Below are 16,972 nucleotides of genomic sequence, written 5' to 3' on the forward strand. Positions count from 1 at the left end.
TTGCCAACTTTCACACAGACACCCATTAAAAGTCTTCCAGGCCAGCTTTGGTCCCTGTTTAGTTTTGTTTTGTTTTGTTTTCAGGTTAGAGCTTCTTTATTTTTAAAAAAACTTTTTATTTTATACTGGAATGTAGTTGATTAACAATGCTGTCATAGTTTCAAATGTACAGAAAAGTGACTCAGTTATACATATACATGTATCTGTTCTTTTTCAAATTCTTTTCTCATTTAGGTTGTTACATAATATTGAGCAGAGTTCCCTGTGTTATATAGTAGGTTCTTGTTGGTTATCCATTTTAAGTATAGCTATGCGTACATGTGCTTCCCTATTCTTTAATCATCTTGTCAGCCTTCCCAACATCCTCCCAGGAGCTCTGATTTGAAATCTTGGAATCATCTTTGATTCCTCCCTAGCCTTGCTTCCCTCCCCCATGGCACCTCTGCCATAGTTTTCGTATCTCTTTTCTCTTTATACTCTTTATATTAACAACATTGATGGACTCTCCCTACCTTTTTAGGTGGCAGTAGCCTTGTAACTGATCTCCCTCCCTGGATTCTTTTCTACTAGTCAGTGTAATTTGAAATCCGCTTCATTTGTAAACTTTCTAATCGTCTCACTGGCCTATTGGAAAAGCTCTAGTAGCTTCCTACTGCCCACTGAAGAAACCCAAATTTGTTAACAAAGCCAATAAAGGCTTTCCAGTCTCCCTGATCTATGGTATCAGCTTTTAGCTCCCCATAGCCATTTTTATGTAACTACATACCAGTATTGGTTGTTTTATTTTATTTTTTTTAATTTGTTTTATACATAGCCTTGCATCTGATAAGTCTGGCACGCGTAACCATTTACTAACTGGTAAACAATTTTAGTGATACTCCTGATTATGAGTACACTATATTTGAATTTTCAGGACAACCTACTCCTCCTTGAACAACTCATGTCTGTGTCTTCTTTTTGTGGATTCTTCTGAATTCCTCCCCACTACAGTTGAAATCTCTTATCATTCAAGGGCAGACTCAAATTCATGTAGAACTTAAAGATATTAACAAACAAAAGAGGGCATAATATGTCCTAAAACAAGCAGTAAGAGAGAGAAATGACTGTGCCTTTTCAATGTCTTAAACCAGAAGCCAGAGACTGACTGGAGCCCAGAAAGGAAGAATGCCAAGGGCTGATGAGGAGCAGTGATAAGTAATTCCTAGAAAAGGCATGTTAATGCTGTTGAACCAGAAACATCAGAGTGACTATAAACCTTCTAAGGCAGCAACTACCTCAATGAGGCAGGTTTAACCCCAGATTTCTTCTTAGCTATCCAGTGGAGTCTCACTGTATACTTAGGACTAGAGGGCAGAACTGATTTAGTTAGACAAAGGAAAGAGCTGGTGTAATATCTGAAAATCCAAACTGAATCGAGAGAAAATAAGATCTGAAAGTGCAATGTTAGAGAAAAACATCCTTCTTACTGATACTCTTAGCAATGGGGAACCCAGAGTTTTAACCTGGGTTATAAAATAGGAAACCTCAGGGTTCTGGAGTTTGATTTGGTAGTAATAATATTTTTCCATTCTTATTCTTCTTTACATTTTTTACTAAGTTTACACTGTGGAAATAAGACTACAGGGTTTTAAAAGTTAAAAGAATAAAATTTTTAAAATCACCCATAAAACTACCATATAGCGACACACTAATATTTTCTATATTTCTTTCTAATATTTTTTCTGCATGTGTTTCCTCTACATATTACATTAGATATAAATTTCTTACAGCCTATAGCATCACAACTTACAATATAATTGATCAAAACTAGAGAAAATAAGAAATTATGAAATAATATGTATATTTCTATGATTTTCCTTCCAACATAAAACATTTGAATTTTCATCATTCACTAGCCTTTTGACACAGGGCAGGTGGAACCACTAGTTGGAGTTTGATATCCTTTTTCTTATATAAACTCATAATGGACTCTTTGATACTTTTCTACTTCAGTTTTACTAGAGTAAAGCAAAGAATTTCTAATTAACAATAAGAATATTAAATGTTATTTTCACTTTTTATAGCCATCTTCAGTTCAGTTCAGTTCAGTTCAGTTGCTCAGTGGTGTCCGACTCTTTGCAACCCTATGAATCACAGCACGCCAGGCCTCCCTGTCCATCACCAACTCCCGGAGTTCACTCAAACTCATGTCCATCGAGTCGGTGATGCCATCCAGCCATCTCATTCTTTGTTGTCCCCTTCTCCTCCTGCCCCCAATCCCTCCCAGCATCAGACTCTTTTCCAGTGAGTCAACTCGTTGCATGAGGTGGCCAAAGTATTGGAGTTTCAGCTTTAGCATCAGTCCTTCCAATGAACACCCAGGATTGATCTCCTTTAGAATGGACTGGTTGGATCTCCTTGCAGTCCAAGGGACTCTCCAGAGTCTTCTCCACCCCCACAGTTCAAAAGCATCAATTCTTCGGCGATCAGCTTTCTTCACAGTCCAACTCTCACATCCATACATGACCACGGGGAAAACCATAGCCTTGACTAGACGGACCTTGGTTGGCAAAGTAATGTCTCTGCTTTTTAATATGCTATCTAGGTTGGTCATAACTTTCCTTCCAAGGAGTAAGCGTCTTTTAATTTCATGGCTGTAATCAGTATCTGCAGTGATTTTGGAGCCAAAAAAAAAAAAAAAGTCTGACACTGTTTCCCCATTTATTTCCCATGAAGTGATGGGACCAGATGCCATGATCTTTGTTTTCCGAATGTTGAGCTTCAAGCCAAACTTTTCACTCTCCTCTTTCACATTCATCAAGAGACTTCTGAGTTCCTCTTCACTTTCTGCCATGAGGGTGGTGTCATCTGCATATCTGAGGTTATTGCTATTTCTCCCAGCAATCTTGATTCCAGCCTGTGCTTCTTCCAGCCCAGCGTTCCTCATGATGTACTCTGCATAGAAGTTAAATAAGCAGGGTGATAATATACAGCCTTGACGTACTCCTTTTCCTATTTTACCTATTCCTAATTTGATCACTCCTTTTTATTTTTTCGTGACCTACCTTTGTCTAGTCTTCCCAAAGCACTCACCTTGGTTTCCAAGAAGCAAAAACACTATTGTCATCATGTTTTATCCTTTTTTATGCAATACAGTGTCAAATGATGTGGTGGTGAGAACACAAGCAACTGACATGAGCAAGTTTAGGAAGAGCCACTGACTCTTGGTTTTTAATACAATGTAAGTGATAGAAACAGAATTGGGCAGGACCATCAGAGAAGGTTCCGTGAGTCATGATTCTCACCAGTAAAGCCTACCCTGAGAATGGAAAGCTCTGTAGCTGGATGGAGGTTATTTAGAGAGCTTCTGCTTTATAACCCTCCAATGAATGTCAGTGTTCACCAACACTTGCACGTTGTTGTTGTTTTGTTTACTTCTTTAGGCTCACTTCCCAGAAGTAGAATTATACATAAGCTTAGTAGGACTTCAGAAGTAACAGAGAGTGGAAATCAGAGATTGGCGATTTAATAATAGGCTGGTCTGGAGGACCTCATTGGGAAAACAATATCTGAGCAAAGACATTTAGAAGCCCTGTGCTGTCTCTTCACCTGATTTCACTCCCCTGCCCTCCTACTCATCACCAGCTGCCACACTGAGGTGTTCACCCTTACCCGCAAGTTCCCACCTTTGTACTAGCTGTGCCCTCTGCCTGGAGAACAAAAGATGAGGTTAAAAGTGCCATTGGTACAACAATGAACAGTTAACTACAGGAGATGAGAGACAGGACAACTAGTTTGGGTTGATGTAATCAGAAAAGATCCTAGGGAGACATTATCATTCCAAAAAGCTTTGCATATTTACCCCTCTCGCTGTCTTTAATATGCATACATCATGAATTCATTTTTACCTCTGATTTTGTGCTTTTGGAGGCAGTAGAGTGTGGGTTCAGACTCACCAGGATTTGAATTCCAACTATGCCACTTACTGAATTTGCAACTTTGGTGAGCTGGATTTCTCTGAACCAGTTTTCTCATCTGTAAAATAAAGATAATAACCCTCTTTGAAGCTTATTGAAAGAAGAGTAAGCAACATACAAGGCCTGACAGATGATGAGAGAGGATGTCACTATTAAAAGACAACTGGATCAGATAGTGAAGGACATTTTTTAAACTGTGTTAAGGAGCATGAATCTTATTTTATAGGTAATGGAGAACCATTAAAATTGTTTTGCACAGAGAACTGACATAGTGTATATTTGTTTTAGGAAGATAACACGAGCAGCAAGTAGAGGGTACGTTTTCAGAAATAGCTAAATGAGACCAAGTAGTATGATACTGCACGTGAGACAGTGAGACATGATAAATTCAGTTAAGCCTGGTAGAGACAAAAGAGGTGGATTTGATAACTGGCAATTAAAATGTTTTCTAAACTTTATATCTTAATATTTAGCCAATTATCAAAATATAAACAAACTGTTTTTTTTTAATCATTCTCATTGATGTTTTGACCCAATTTCCCAGAATCTGGCTTTAGGCCATTCTTGGATTTATTGTTTGAAATATATATGACTTGAGGACCAACTGCTCAAGCTACCAGGAATAGGAAAGGAGGGAGGGAAAAAAAGGAAATCAACTGATAAACAGGAGTCAGAGAGTCTGGGAAAAGAATCTTAAGTAAACTTTATTTTGTGGCCCAAAAGACATTGCTTAAAAAGCATTTCTCAGCTGTTGACTTTGAAAAATAATTACATCGCCTAGCTTGGAGCTTGTAGATAACCAAGATGGATAAGGAAATTATGGTTTCTTTTTAACTGGTTGCATTCCAGACTGATCTCCTTAACAGAACAAAGGGTAGATGGCAAGAGTGTGAAAGGATAGATCAGCACAAATCCATCAACACTGATAGAAAAGATTCAGGGTACAGATTTTCTCAGTTTTGCCTAGGAGGGGAGCACGAGCTTTTAAATTTTTAATTATTTTTAAATATGTATACATTCATATAACTTAAAATTTTAAAATACCAAAGAATATGAATGAAGTCTTCCACCCATCCTATTCCCGAGACACCGAGTTCCCCTCCTCTGAAAACAATTTCTTATTTATCCTTGCAGAGATATTTTATGTATACACAAGCAAAAGATACTAATTTTTCCCTTTCTAATATAGGTAGTAGCATTGGAAAAATACTGCTTTGTATCTTAGGTATTTTTTTTTTTAACTATCATTATGTTTTTGTCTTACTTGTTGTCTTACCTAACAATGTTTTGGACTATTCCAAATCAATATATAAAAGTTTCCTCATTATTAAATCTGACTGCTTATATAGCAAAGAATCTGCCTGCAATGCAGGAGACCCCAATTGGATTCCTGGGTTGGAAGATCCTCTGGAGAAGGGATAGGCTACCCCACTCCAGTATACTTGGGCTTCCCTTATGGCTCAGCTAGTAAAGAATCCTCCCACAATGCAGGAGACCTGGGTTCGATCCCTACGTTGGGAAGATTCCCTGGAGAAGGGAAAGGCTACCCACTCCAGTATTCTGGCCCGGAGAATTCCATGGACTGTATAGTCCATGGGGTCACAAAGAGTTGGAAACGACTGAGCAACTTTCACCTAGTTGAACTTATATGGACATGCCATAAATTTTGTAACTAACCTGCTCCCTATTAATGGATATTTAGATTGCTTCTAATCTTTTGCTGTTTCATGCAGTGAATAACCTTGTACATATATCAATTAGTACATGTATTTTACTCATAGGTACCTAAGGTGAAATTGTTGAGTCAAAGTGTATTTGACCTTGTATCTTTGATAAATAGTGCCAAAAAAAGTTGTATTAATTTGCATTCTCAAAAAAAAATTGCATTCTGACAGGTAGAATATGAAGAACACTATATTTGACCTGAGAGCAGAAAACTTTATCATTAATTCATATGTACCTGGAGTAAATTCAAAGGCTGTCACATCCACTCATGGTATTCATTCTGAAGATGCTGCTTTCTATCCAAGTGGATACATTTGTCTCCTAGATCAGTGGTTCTCAACTGGGGACAGTTTTGCCTCCCAGGAGACATTTGGCAATGTCTGAAGACAATTTTTATTATCACCAAATGGAGGTGAAGGTGCCGCTAGGGTACAGGCACAGGACCGTCATTCCTCTGTCCCTCCCCACAAAGGGTTACCTGGTCCAAAACATCAGTAATGCAAAGTAAGAACACCTACCATAGATCAATATCTACATCCTCCCGATTGTATTAAATAAATCTTACAAAACTGCAGCTCTTCAACTCTGTAACCAAATGAAATAATGAGACCTCTGCGCTTTCATAGTACATTTGCTTTTGTTTTTTTCCCACCATTTATGTTGTATTGAAATTAATGATTTACAGGAACTGTGAGCTCCTCAAAAAAGATGAATGTATCTTATTTATATCTGAATATCCAGCATCAAGAAGTTACTCAGTTTATTAAATGAGTGAATGGATGTAAAAGTACTTTCTAGTTGTCTCATTGTAACTTAAAGTGTGACTTATTTTATATATTTATTTTTTTACTCTTACTTGCTCACTTTCTCTTACTTTCAGTTTTCTTCAGACTTACACAAGTAATTTTTTCTAGCGGACAGAGGAATTGTACCAGGAAGTGTCAGCTGAATAAGAAGTATGGGCCCCTCCCCTGACTTAAACTTCCATAAACTCTGGTTTATTACCATATCATTAATCACTTAAGTATAGACTAGCTTGCTCATTTATAGCTTTGGGTTGAATTTGTCTTGTCTCCTCAAATGGACTGAAATCTTCTGAAGAGCAAAAATCAAAAATTTTAAGGACCTCAGTGAGGCCTAACTTAGGACTTTACAGATTATAAAGCAGGAGAGTGACAGGTTGGTTGGTCTATTTCGCTAATCACAACTCAGACCTCACCCAAAGAAGATTCTGACCTCAACAGGGAAACTATTCCTTCTCAAGAGCGAAACACCCATGGGAATTCTCTTGAAGTCTTGTGCTTAGGGCTCAGTGCTTACACTGAAGGGGGCATGGGTTCGGTCCCTGGTCAGGGAACTAAGACCTTGCATGCAGTGCAGCCAAAAATAAATAAAGACTAACCATTTAAAGAAAAAAAAAAAAAAAAACAGCTGAGTATCCCAGACTCTCCCAGCCGTGCAGGTCAACAGCAGAAGGTCTGTGCCACGAGGGATCCATCGGCTTCCTCGGTTGGCTTTCTCCCTCCTCCCCACCTTGTTCTCTAGGAGAGGATGAGACAAGAGGAAAGGGAGCAGGGCATGATCTCTGAAAGAATGAGATGCCATAGGGACATGACAAAGACAGGTTAGAACCAACTAGGTCCAAGATGGCGGAAGATTCCACTTGCAGTAAACCTTGAGTTTCATCACAGGCTCATTGTAGTATATTAGCATGTAAATGACATACCCACCAGTGCCATGACAGTTCTGAGGTGGAACAGAAAAGGCCAAGAAGTGGGCCGTGGCCCAGCTCCTAGAAATCCCTGCCCCTTCCCCAAAATAATTGGTATAGCCCTCCCACTTCTTAGCCTATGAAATGACTCAGCCCATAAAAAACTAACCACGCCGGATTTTGAATTTCTCTCTGTCTCTTTCTCTTGCACTCTCGCACACTCTCATATTCTCGCTCCTTCTGAAGTGGCCCACACTCCGCCCGTGGAGTGTATTTTTCTCTAAATAAATCCACTTCGTACCTATAATTTCCTGTCAGAATTCTTTCCCAGGTAAGCAGGAACCTCAAATCCACTGGCATTAAGAAGAGCCCTGACTGACGGTTGGGGAAGAGCTCTCTTTTCACATCTGTGTCCGGTCACCACACATCCTGCCATCAGAGACTTTTCATTGTCCGATTAAAGGCCCTAGTGTGACTTGAACTAAATGGAGAAAATCACTAGTAAGCTTTCCTACCGCCGGCTGCTAGCTGCGGTCTCGGCTCAGCAGCCCCCTTCGCGGGTGCCAGGCCTGGGGAGGCACGTGGCCCGAAGGGAAGTGGGTGGAGCCAGAGGCCAGGTTTTAATGAGACGCACCTGTGTGGGTGGGGGAAGGGTGGCCGCAGGCCTGCAAGGTCAAACGAAGCAAAGACAAGAATCCCTGTTTGTAACGCTCCGTGGTGCTAATGGATCTTGGAGAAAATTGGGGCTGCGGGGCAGCTTTGATCCTGTCTAACATAACAAAGAATTGATGCTTTTGAACTGTGGTGCTGGAGAAGACTCTTGAGAGTCCCTTGGACTGCAAGGAGATCCAACCAGCCCATTCTAAAGGAGATCAATCCTGGGTGTTCATTGGAGGGACTGATGCTAAAGCTGAAACTGCAATACTTTGGCCACCTCATGCGACGAGTTGATTCACTGGAAAAGACTGATGCTGGGAAAGGTTGAGGGCAGGAGGAGAAGGGGACGACTGAGAATGAGATGGCTGGATGGCATCACCGACTCTATGGACATGAGTTTGAGTGAACTCCGGGAGTTGGTGATGGACAGGGAGGCCTGGCGTGCTGTGATTCATGGGGTCGCAGACAGTCGGACACCACTGAGCGACTGAACTGAACTGAACTGAACTGAACACAGCAGTTTAAAATGCAAATGCAAAAAAAAAATGCAAATACTGACTGCTGGGTTTATGTCAACAGCTTGTTGTTTATCTCCCTTTTAGCCCTGAGATCCTGTTGCGTTCTCCTTTCAATTAAGACAGGCTTGCAACTGAAGACCTTCAAAGCTGAGCTGCGAGAGAAAACATTCAGATTCAAATATCTATAAAACAAAAGCCGGTAAATGATAAGAGACAGCTTGATTAGGAAAAAGTTAAAAAAAAAAAGCAAAACAAATGTTTACTCATTCTTCCCTAGAATGGTTCAAGTTTAAATATTTTTAAGACGTTTTTGAAACAGCAACTTTGATATTTAGATACCTTAGATACTTAGGTATCTTGGATATTTATAGAAATGATAAAGTTACTTAGGTAACTTTAGATATATATCTTCACAGGTGGGACAGTAGAGCTACTGAGGGGTTAATTTTTGAAGGTTACTAAAGCTTGAGTCTTGACTTTTGAGAAAAAAACAGAAAATGTCACATTTCCTACATGATCTAAAAAGAATAGAGCTCACTATTGTGTTTATTTTCAAGTTAGCTAAAACTTTTCTCTTCAAATAATGGTTGTTGGTCAGGGGTTTGGGAAAACATATTGTAAACTTATTTAAGTATTGGGACGTTTAAGTTGGCTTTCTAGAAATAGATTACATGGTTTCTACCTTCTTAGGTAAATGACTCCAAAATAACATTTTTAAATGATAATAATTCCTGATTGTGTATCTGTTATTTTCCAAGAACCAGCAGAGTATTTAAGTTATTTAAGCTCTATAACAACCCTGAGGCACGTAAATTCCATTTTGTGACATTTTTCCAAGGCCTCAGACAAAAGGATTTTAACGTGCAGTCTTAGAAAGTTTTCCAAACATGAATTTCCTAAAATTATCTACATACTTGTATGTGTGTGTGCACATATGTGTTTCTAGAAAGAGTACATAGTTTTCATCAGCTTCTCAGAAAACTCTGTGACCCTTAATGAATTCAAATTGGATAAATCATTATGAAGAGCAGGAATTTCTGTGTTGCCTAGTCTACCTCTATTAGCCTGAGCTAGTAAATGGTTTCAAGGCTATGTTTTCTGAGTTTTCTCTTGTTTCTTTCATTGTCTGAGTACGCTTCTTTCTTGCCCAGGTCATTGAGCTTGCCTTTAGAAGAAATGCCCACCTCTTTCCTGTGTAAAATTGGTTAACAACTTGGACTCTGGAGCCATATGGTCTGGATTCAAATCTGTTCTTTCTTACTGCTTGCTTGCATGACCTTGCCTCAGCTTCCAGTTCTGTAACATGGAACTCAGAGTAGGACCATCCACCTGGAATTGTTCTGAGTCAAATAAATTCACATAAAGAACAATGTTTGGAATATAGAGAACAGTAAGTGAGCGCTTGCTGTACTGTGTGTGTCTCATCAGTTGTGAACTTAGAAGTTGTCTTTTCAAATCATATTTGACAAAAAGGAAGGATATATTTGGGGTCTTCATGCTTTTTAAAGCCCATTTTTACATCTTTGTTTTTGTCCAGCCCTGCTTACCATGGAATTCAATGAGATCACAAGCCATGCATTTGTTTTTGTGAAAAACTGTGGAACAAAAGAAAAGCTGAATAGGGAAGGGATGCAGCCTGTTTCTCATGTGCCTTTATTAAAATGACCATTATAACCAGAAGTCTGGGACATTGTTGTTGGCACAAAGCAGAGACTACCTGTCTCTTGAGCCTTCTGATTGACTTAGATACAGTTCGAGGGGAAGAACCAGTTTTTCAGCTGCTATCTTTGAAGAGTGCATTTGAGGCAGCTATTAGTGTGAGGGTATGATTTTTTTAAAGAAAGAAGAAGCAACTGCTTTTCCTAGCCTGTGGGTGTTTTCCTGGGACTGAATCACCTCCCCCTAAAGCTGTGCACTGGCAGGATCTGCTGGGTTCAGAATGCAAATGATCTAGGCAAAGGTTCCAAGTAAAGGGAGCAAATAAAATCGGATTGAATAGGAAGCCAGATGATATTTTTTCTTTATCCTTGTTTTGAGGATTAACAGTCTCTTATCTCTCACCCCACTGTTCTCTGAGGGTCTTTGTGATCATCTATCTGATGGCTGCTGTCAGATGAGTGTAAACAGGGACACCAGGATCCCTGTAACACTTTCCTAATGTCACTAAAGAGATCTGATGACATCCCGGAGCCCTTGTTCTAGCAGCGCAGATGTTAAGTGGGCAAAGATCATTGCTGCCACAGGATTGTCACCGTGATCTTCAGCATATCGGCATCTTGCTGGCCCAGGACTGCGAAGCCTCTCCCCATTCTTTACATCTAATGCTCTTCCCGCCAGAGCAGCTTTGGAGCAAGTCACAAAGGGCTGCGATTCCCTGCTGCCCGTCTTATTAAGCGTGGGTGTCTGTTATGAAAATAGACAGCGTGGCTGAGTAGTGGAACCCACCATTTTCAGAATGAGCAGTGGCGGTGTCAGCTTTCAACAAGCGGAGCTTTTCATAAAGTGACCAGTTAGGAATGCCATTGTAGTCGGTGTTAGTACCATCCAGGCTGCTGCTAAGTTGCAAGCCATTTAGAGAAAGAAATTTCCCTCTCCTCTGAAGATACTTTTCTTTCCCCTCTTTTTTTACATTTTCTTTCCAGAGTTAGAGATAATAAGGAAGCGGCATAGAAGGGGCCCAGGCAATACTATTCATAAGAATTCAATACAACAGGAATTAGATTGGCCGCGAGTCAATCTCTGGGCCTCAGTTACCTTCCCTGTAAAAAGTCAGTAGTGTTTACCCTGCAGGCTTGCTGCATTGCTGGAACAAGGCTTTAAGTCTTTGTTCACAATTTTAAAGGCAAAAGCGCCAAAGGGACCTGCTGTCAAAAGTCCAGTTCTCCAACAGACCTAAAAACAAACTGACTCAATGATACCATCAGCTTCTGTGGAATTCATGCCCAATTCAGAAAGAAGTCATAATGCCCCAGAGAGTCTTGTAAGAAAATTCTTATTTGCTGCTGCTAATTAGATGAGATGATAAGGACTCCTTCCTTTACTAACCTCAATTTGGGTTCCTGTGAGCCCATTTCTTATTTAGATCTCAGTCTTGGGCTTCCATGTCTGACCTTGCAGAGTCCAGTTTTAGCAATCCTTCTAAGCCAATTTATAGAGAATACTCCCCCACATGATATCTGGTCATTCTTTGCTGTTGTTCATTCGCTAAGTCATGTCCAACTCTTTGCGGACCCCATGAACTGCAGCACGCCAGGCTTCCCTGTCCTTCACTATCTCCTGGAAGTTTGCTCAGACTCATGTCCATTGAGTCAGTGATGCCATCCAACCATCTTATCCTCTGTCGCCCCTTCTCCTCCTGCACTCAGTCTTTTCCAGCATCAGGGTTTTTTCCAGTGAGTCATCTCTATGCATCAGGTGGACAAAGTATTGGATCTTCAGCTCCAGCATCAGTCCTTCCACTGAATATTCAGAGTTGATTTCCTTTAGGATTGACTGGTTTGATCTCCTCGCTATCCAAGGGACTCTCAAGAGTTTTTGCAGCACTGCAGTTCAAAAGTATCAATTCTTTGGCGCTCAGCTTTCTTTCAGTTCAGTTCAGTTCAGTCACTCAGTCATGTCTGACTCTTTGCAACCCCATGGACTGCAGCATGCTAGGCCTCCCTGTCCATCACCAACTCCTGGAGCTTACTCAAACTCATGTCCATTGACTCCGTGATGCCATCCAACCATCTCATCCTCTGTCATCCCCTTCTCCTCCTGTTTTCAATCTTTCCCAGCATCAGGGTCTTTTCCAATGAGTCAGCTCTTCCCATCAGGTGGCCAAAGTATTGGAGTTTCAACTTCAACATCAGCCCTTCCAATGAACACTCAGGACTGATCAGCTTTCTTTATGGTCCATCTTTCACATCCATACATGACTACTGGAAATACCACAGCTTTGACTATATGGACATTTGTCAGCAAACTGATATCTCTGCTTTTTTAAATGCTGTCTAAGTCTGGTTTTGGAGAAGACTCTTGAGAGTCCCTTGGACTGCAAGGAGATCCAACCAGTCCATTCTAAATGAGATCAGTCCTGGGTGTTCATTGGAAGGACTGATGCTAAAGCTGAAGCTCCAATACTTTGGCCACCTCATGCGAAGAGTTGACTCATTGGAAAAGACTCTGATGCTGGGAGGGATTGGGGGCAGGAGGAGAAGGGGACTACAGAGAATGAGATGGCTGGATGGCATCAGCGACTCAATGGAGATGGGTTTGAGTGAACTCCGGGAGTTGGTGATGGACCGGGAGGCCTGGCGTGCTGTGATTCATGGTGTCACAAAGAGTTGGACACGACTGAGCGACTGAACTGAACTGAAGTCTGTCATAGCTTTTCTTCCAAGGAGCAAGTGTCTTTTAATTTCATGACTTCAGTTACTGTCCGCATTGATTTTGGAGCCCAAGAAAATAAAGTCTGTCACTGTTTCCATTGTTTTCCCATCTATTTTCCATGAAGTAATGGGACCAGATATCATGATCTTAGTTTTTTGACTGCTGAATTTTAAGATTGTTGCCTTCAGCAACAGTCCCGCTACCCTTGATGTCTCTTCTTAATCATTTTCCATCCACTGATCCGCCCCCACCCCACCCCCATTCACACACAAACCTACTCCTTGGTTATAAATCCCTACACATTTTTGTGTATCTGGAGTTGAACACAGTCTTTCTTTCCTCCTCCATGGGCTTTACCCCTATTGCAATAGCCTGAATGAAGTCTTCCTTATCATTTTAACAAGTGTCAGAATAAATTTTTCTTTAACATAGATCAAACTTTGCATGCGTACTTCGTTGTGTCAGTTGTGTCCAACTCTATGTGACCTGATGGACTGCAGCCCACCAGGCTCCTCTCTCCATGGGATTCTCCAGGCAAGAATATTGGAGTGGGTTGCCATGCCCTCCTCCAGGGCATCTTCCCGAACCTGTGTCTCTTATGTCTCCTGCATTGGCAGACGGGTTCCTAACCACTAGTGCCACCTGGGAAGCCCCAGACCACAGTTTAAATATGAGGTTTTTTAAAGAGGCTAATACTTCTTTGGTGCTTAACATGAGCCAAGACATTACTTAAGAGCCTAAGTCTATTCCTCACAACAGCTCAGTGAGGCTGTATTATTATTAGCCTGAATTTATGGATTACACTGGGTCCCTGAGATGTTAAATTACTTGCCCAAGCACACAAAGCTAGAGCTATGTGGTAGAACTGATATGTGGTGGAACCCAGGGGGCCTGGCCCCAGGGTTCACGTTCTTAAACACAATGCCAGACTGTCCTCAGAAGACTGAAAATTAGGTTGGGAAGTCTACTGTGTCAGTGCTCTTAAAACAAAGCTCTCAAACTTACCTGTCCATAGGAGCCAGGGTAAATTATGAAAAGCAATGAAGCAGACTAGGTGAGGAAGGGTTTGGTGGAGTCTGGAATGCCCCTGCCCTCTAGAAAGACAGACCTTCACATCGCCACCGTGTGTTGGTATCTGGAAATGCATTTCTTCTGAGGTGGGAGGAGGGGCGGGGAGAGGCAGAGAAACAGAAGAGAGAAATAGGGATTTTTATGAGTGACCTGTTCAATAGACAAGGAAAGGGAAGAGAAAAAGGGAAAGGGAAGAGAAAAAGGGAAAGGAAAGAGAGGGGAAGAGAAAGGAAATGGAAGGGAAAGTTGTGCAAGAAACACACACAGACAGACCTGCAGAAGGAATTTATTCAGTCTGTGGGCCACCTCATTTTTAAGTTGTTAAATCTTGGAAGGAAAGTTATGACCAACCTAGACAGCATATTAAAAAGCAGAGACATTACTTTGCCAACAAAGGTCCGTCTAGTCAAGTCTGTGGTTTTTCCAGTGGTCATGTATGGATGTGAGAGTTGGACTGTGAAGAAAGCTGATCGCCAAAGAATTGATGCTTGTGAACTGTGGTGCTGGAGAAGACTCTTGAGAGTTCCTTGTACTGCAAGGAGATCCAACCAGTCCATCCTATAGGAGATCAGTCCTGAGTGTTCATTGGAAGGACTGATGCTAAAGCTGACACTCCAATACTTTTACCACCTCATTCAAAGAGTTGACTCATTGGAAAAGACTCTCATGTTGGGAGGGATTGGGGACAGGAAGAGATGGGGACGACAGAGGATGAGATGGCTGGATGGCATCACCGACTCGATGCATATGAGTTTGGTGAACTCCGGGAATTGGTGATGGACAGGGAGGCCTGGCTGGCGTGCTGCGATTCATGGGGTCACAAAGAGTCAGACACAACTGAGTGACTAAACTGAACTGAACTGAAATCTTATCAGAATGGAATCCTACTGATTTTAAAGACATACTCCTCACTCTAAACCACCAAGTAATTACATCTTTTAAATAACCTATTTGTGTAACCTATTAGAGACTGTAGATTTCTGATATTTAGTTGGAGAGGAAAGGAGCAAAAGGAGGAGAATTGTTTCTTGAGTTAAGCAGTCTGTCCAGGGCTCATGGAGATGCAGTGACAATTACAATAGCATATATGTTTCAAGTAGTGTTGATTTCCTATCTACTCATGAATCAAGAGATTTCAAATTACATGTGTTAACCAAGCAATCTGGGCTTTACTTCTTAGATTGATGGATAATTTAACTACTACTAACAAAGCAAACAAAATGTTCCTTTAAATGTAAACTAGTATAATCAGCTCTCTGTGGGAAATGGGGATCAATTCGGTGACTTCTGAGATTTCAGTGAAGTCCCTCATCTTTTCTAAGTCTTCCAACCTTTAGTTTCTGGACTCTGAGGTGTTCATATTTTACAGTCCTCTCTGGCAAGCCAGGATTCTTGGCTCCAGCCATATAACAAGAAGATGTCCCCCAGCCAGATGTTCTGACCTTCCAACTTTTTATAGGAGGTGGCCAATGGACTTGTTTTTAATTACTTAAAGACTCATAAATAAGATACAACTATTTTATTTTCAAAAATAGCACTCTTTTAAATAGTGTTTTGATTTCTATTTAATGTCATGGCTTAAATTTGCTTATTATTTTGAAGTTTGGCAGGGCTTAATAATGGCCATTTTGGAGGGAAATGGGATCAATTAACACGTTTTTGTGCACCAGGCTCTGCACTGTGTCCTGAGGAGTGAACAGAAAAGAATCGATAAGATTGTCCCCTTCCCTCCTGGGACTTGAAGGACTTCTGGAGAAATGAGACATTTATACAAGCAACAACAGTACAAAAACAGTACATGAAAAGCAGAATACAAAGAACACAGATGGCCATAGCTGTAGAATTTTGAAAAGAGAGAGATTTTATAACTTAAAAGGCCTTAGGAGCCTTCAGAAAGGATGGGGTTTAAGTGGGGTTTTGAAGAACAAGTATGCTTTTTGAAGATGAGGAGGTCAGAGAGTAGTACTAAAGGTATAATAAAGATAGATGCCAAAGAGGCAGAGGGAAAATAAGCTTGGGGCACAACAAGTGACTGCAACAGAAAATTCTAGAAAGGAAGAAATGGAACTTGAGGAAGTGATTTGAATGAGCAGAAAGCAGTCAAGACCAAGGATGGGAAAATATTTAACCCATCAATATGAATAATGAAGTTAGAAGGAAGAGCTGTTTGGGAAAGAAGATAAATTGGATTTATTGTTAAATGTCATATGATTGAGCAATCAAATACCATTGAACCAAAATACAAAAGTATTTATTTTCAAAATCTGGGCCCAATCAGATTGACCTTTGCCTTACTTTGACCTTAAAGCTGGAGTTATGATTGTGCTGTTTCATTTATTACCCATCACATGCAAAAAGTAGGATCTTTAAACTTTGGAGCTGGAAGAGCCCTTAGAAATCATATAATTTATTTTGCCAGTGAGTTAATTTGGGGTGCAGAAAGTTTTAGTGATTCCCTTCTCCAACACCACAGTTCAAAAGCATCAATTCTTCGGCGATCAGCTTTCTTCACAGTCCAACTCTCACATCCTTACATGACCACGGGAAAAACCATAGCCTTGACTAGACGGACCTTTGTTGGCAAAGTAATGTCTCTGCTTTTTAATATACTATCAAGGTTGGTCATAACTTTCCTTCCAAGGAGCAAGCGTCTTTTAATTTCATGGCTGCAATCAGCATCCTCAGTGATTTTGAAGCCCCAAAAAATAAAGTCTGACACTGATTGCCGAAGGATTGATGCTTTTGAACTGTGGTGTTGGAGAAGACTCTTGAGAGTCCCTTGGACTGCAAGGAGATCCAACCAGTCCATTCTAAAGGAGATCAATCCTGGGTGTTCATTGGAAGGACTGATGCTAAAGCTGAAGCTGCAATACTTTGGCCACCTCATGCGATGAGTTGACTCACTGGAAAAGACTCTGATGCTGGGAAAGGTTGGGGGCGGGAGGAGAAGGGGACGACAGAGA

At 40.8% G+C, this 16,972-nt stretch overlaps 1 protein-coding gene across 1 annotated transcript in view; it reads left to right on the forward strand.

Moving 5' to 3' along the window:
* GPRIN3 (GPRIN family member 3) overlaps positions 1 to 16,972 on the forward strand; it is a 78,765-nt gene that overhangs the window by 47,930 nt on the left and 13,863 nt on the right. The window lies entirely within an intron of this gene.

This window comes from Moschus berezovskii, chromosome 5 (assembly GCF_049115385.1).
Source record: "Moschus berezovskii isolate FMDL1 chromosome 5, NW_MosBer_1.0, whole genome shotgun sequence".
Lineage (NCBI taxonomy): Eukaryota > Metazoa > Chordata > Mammalia > Artiodactyla > Moschidae > Moschus > Moschus berezovskii.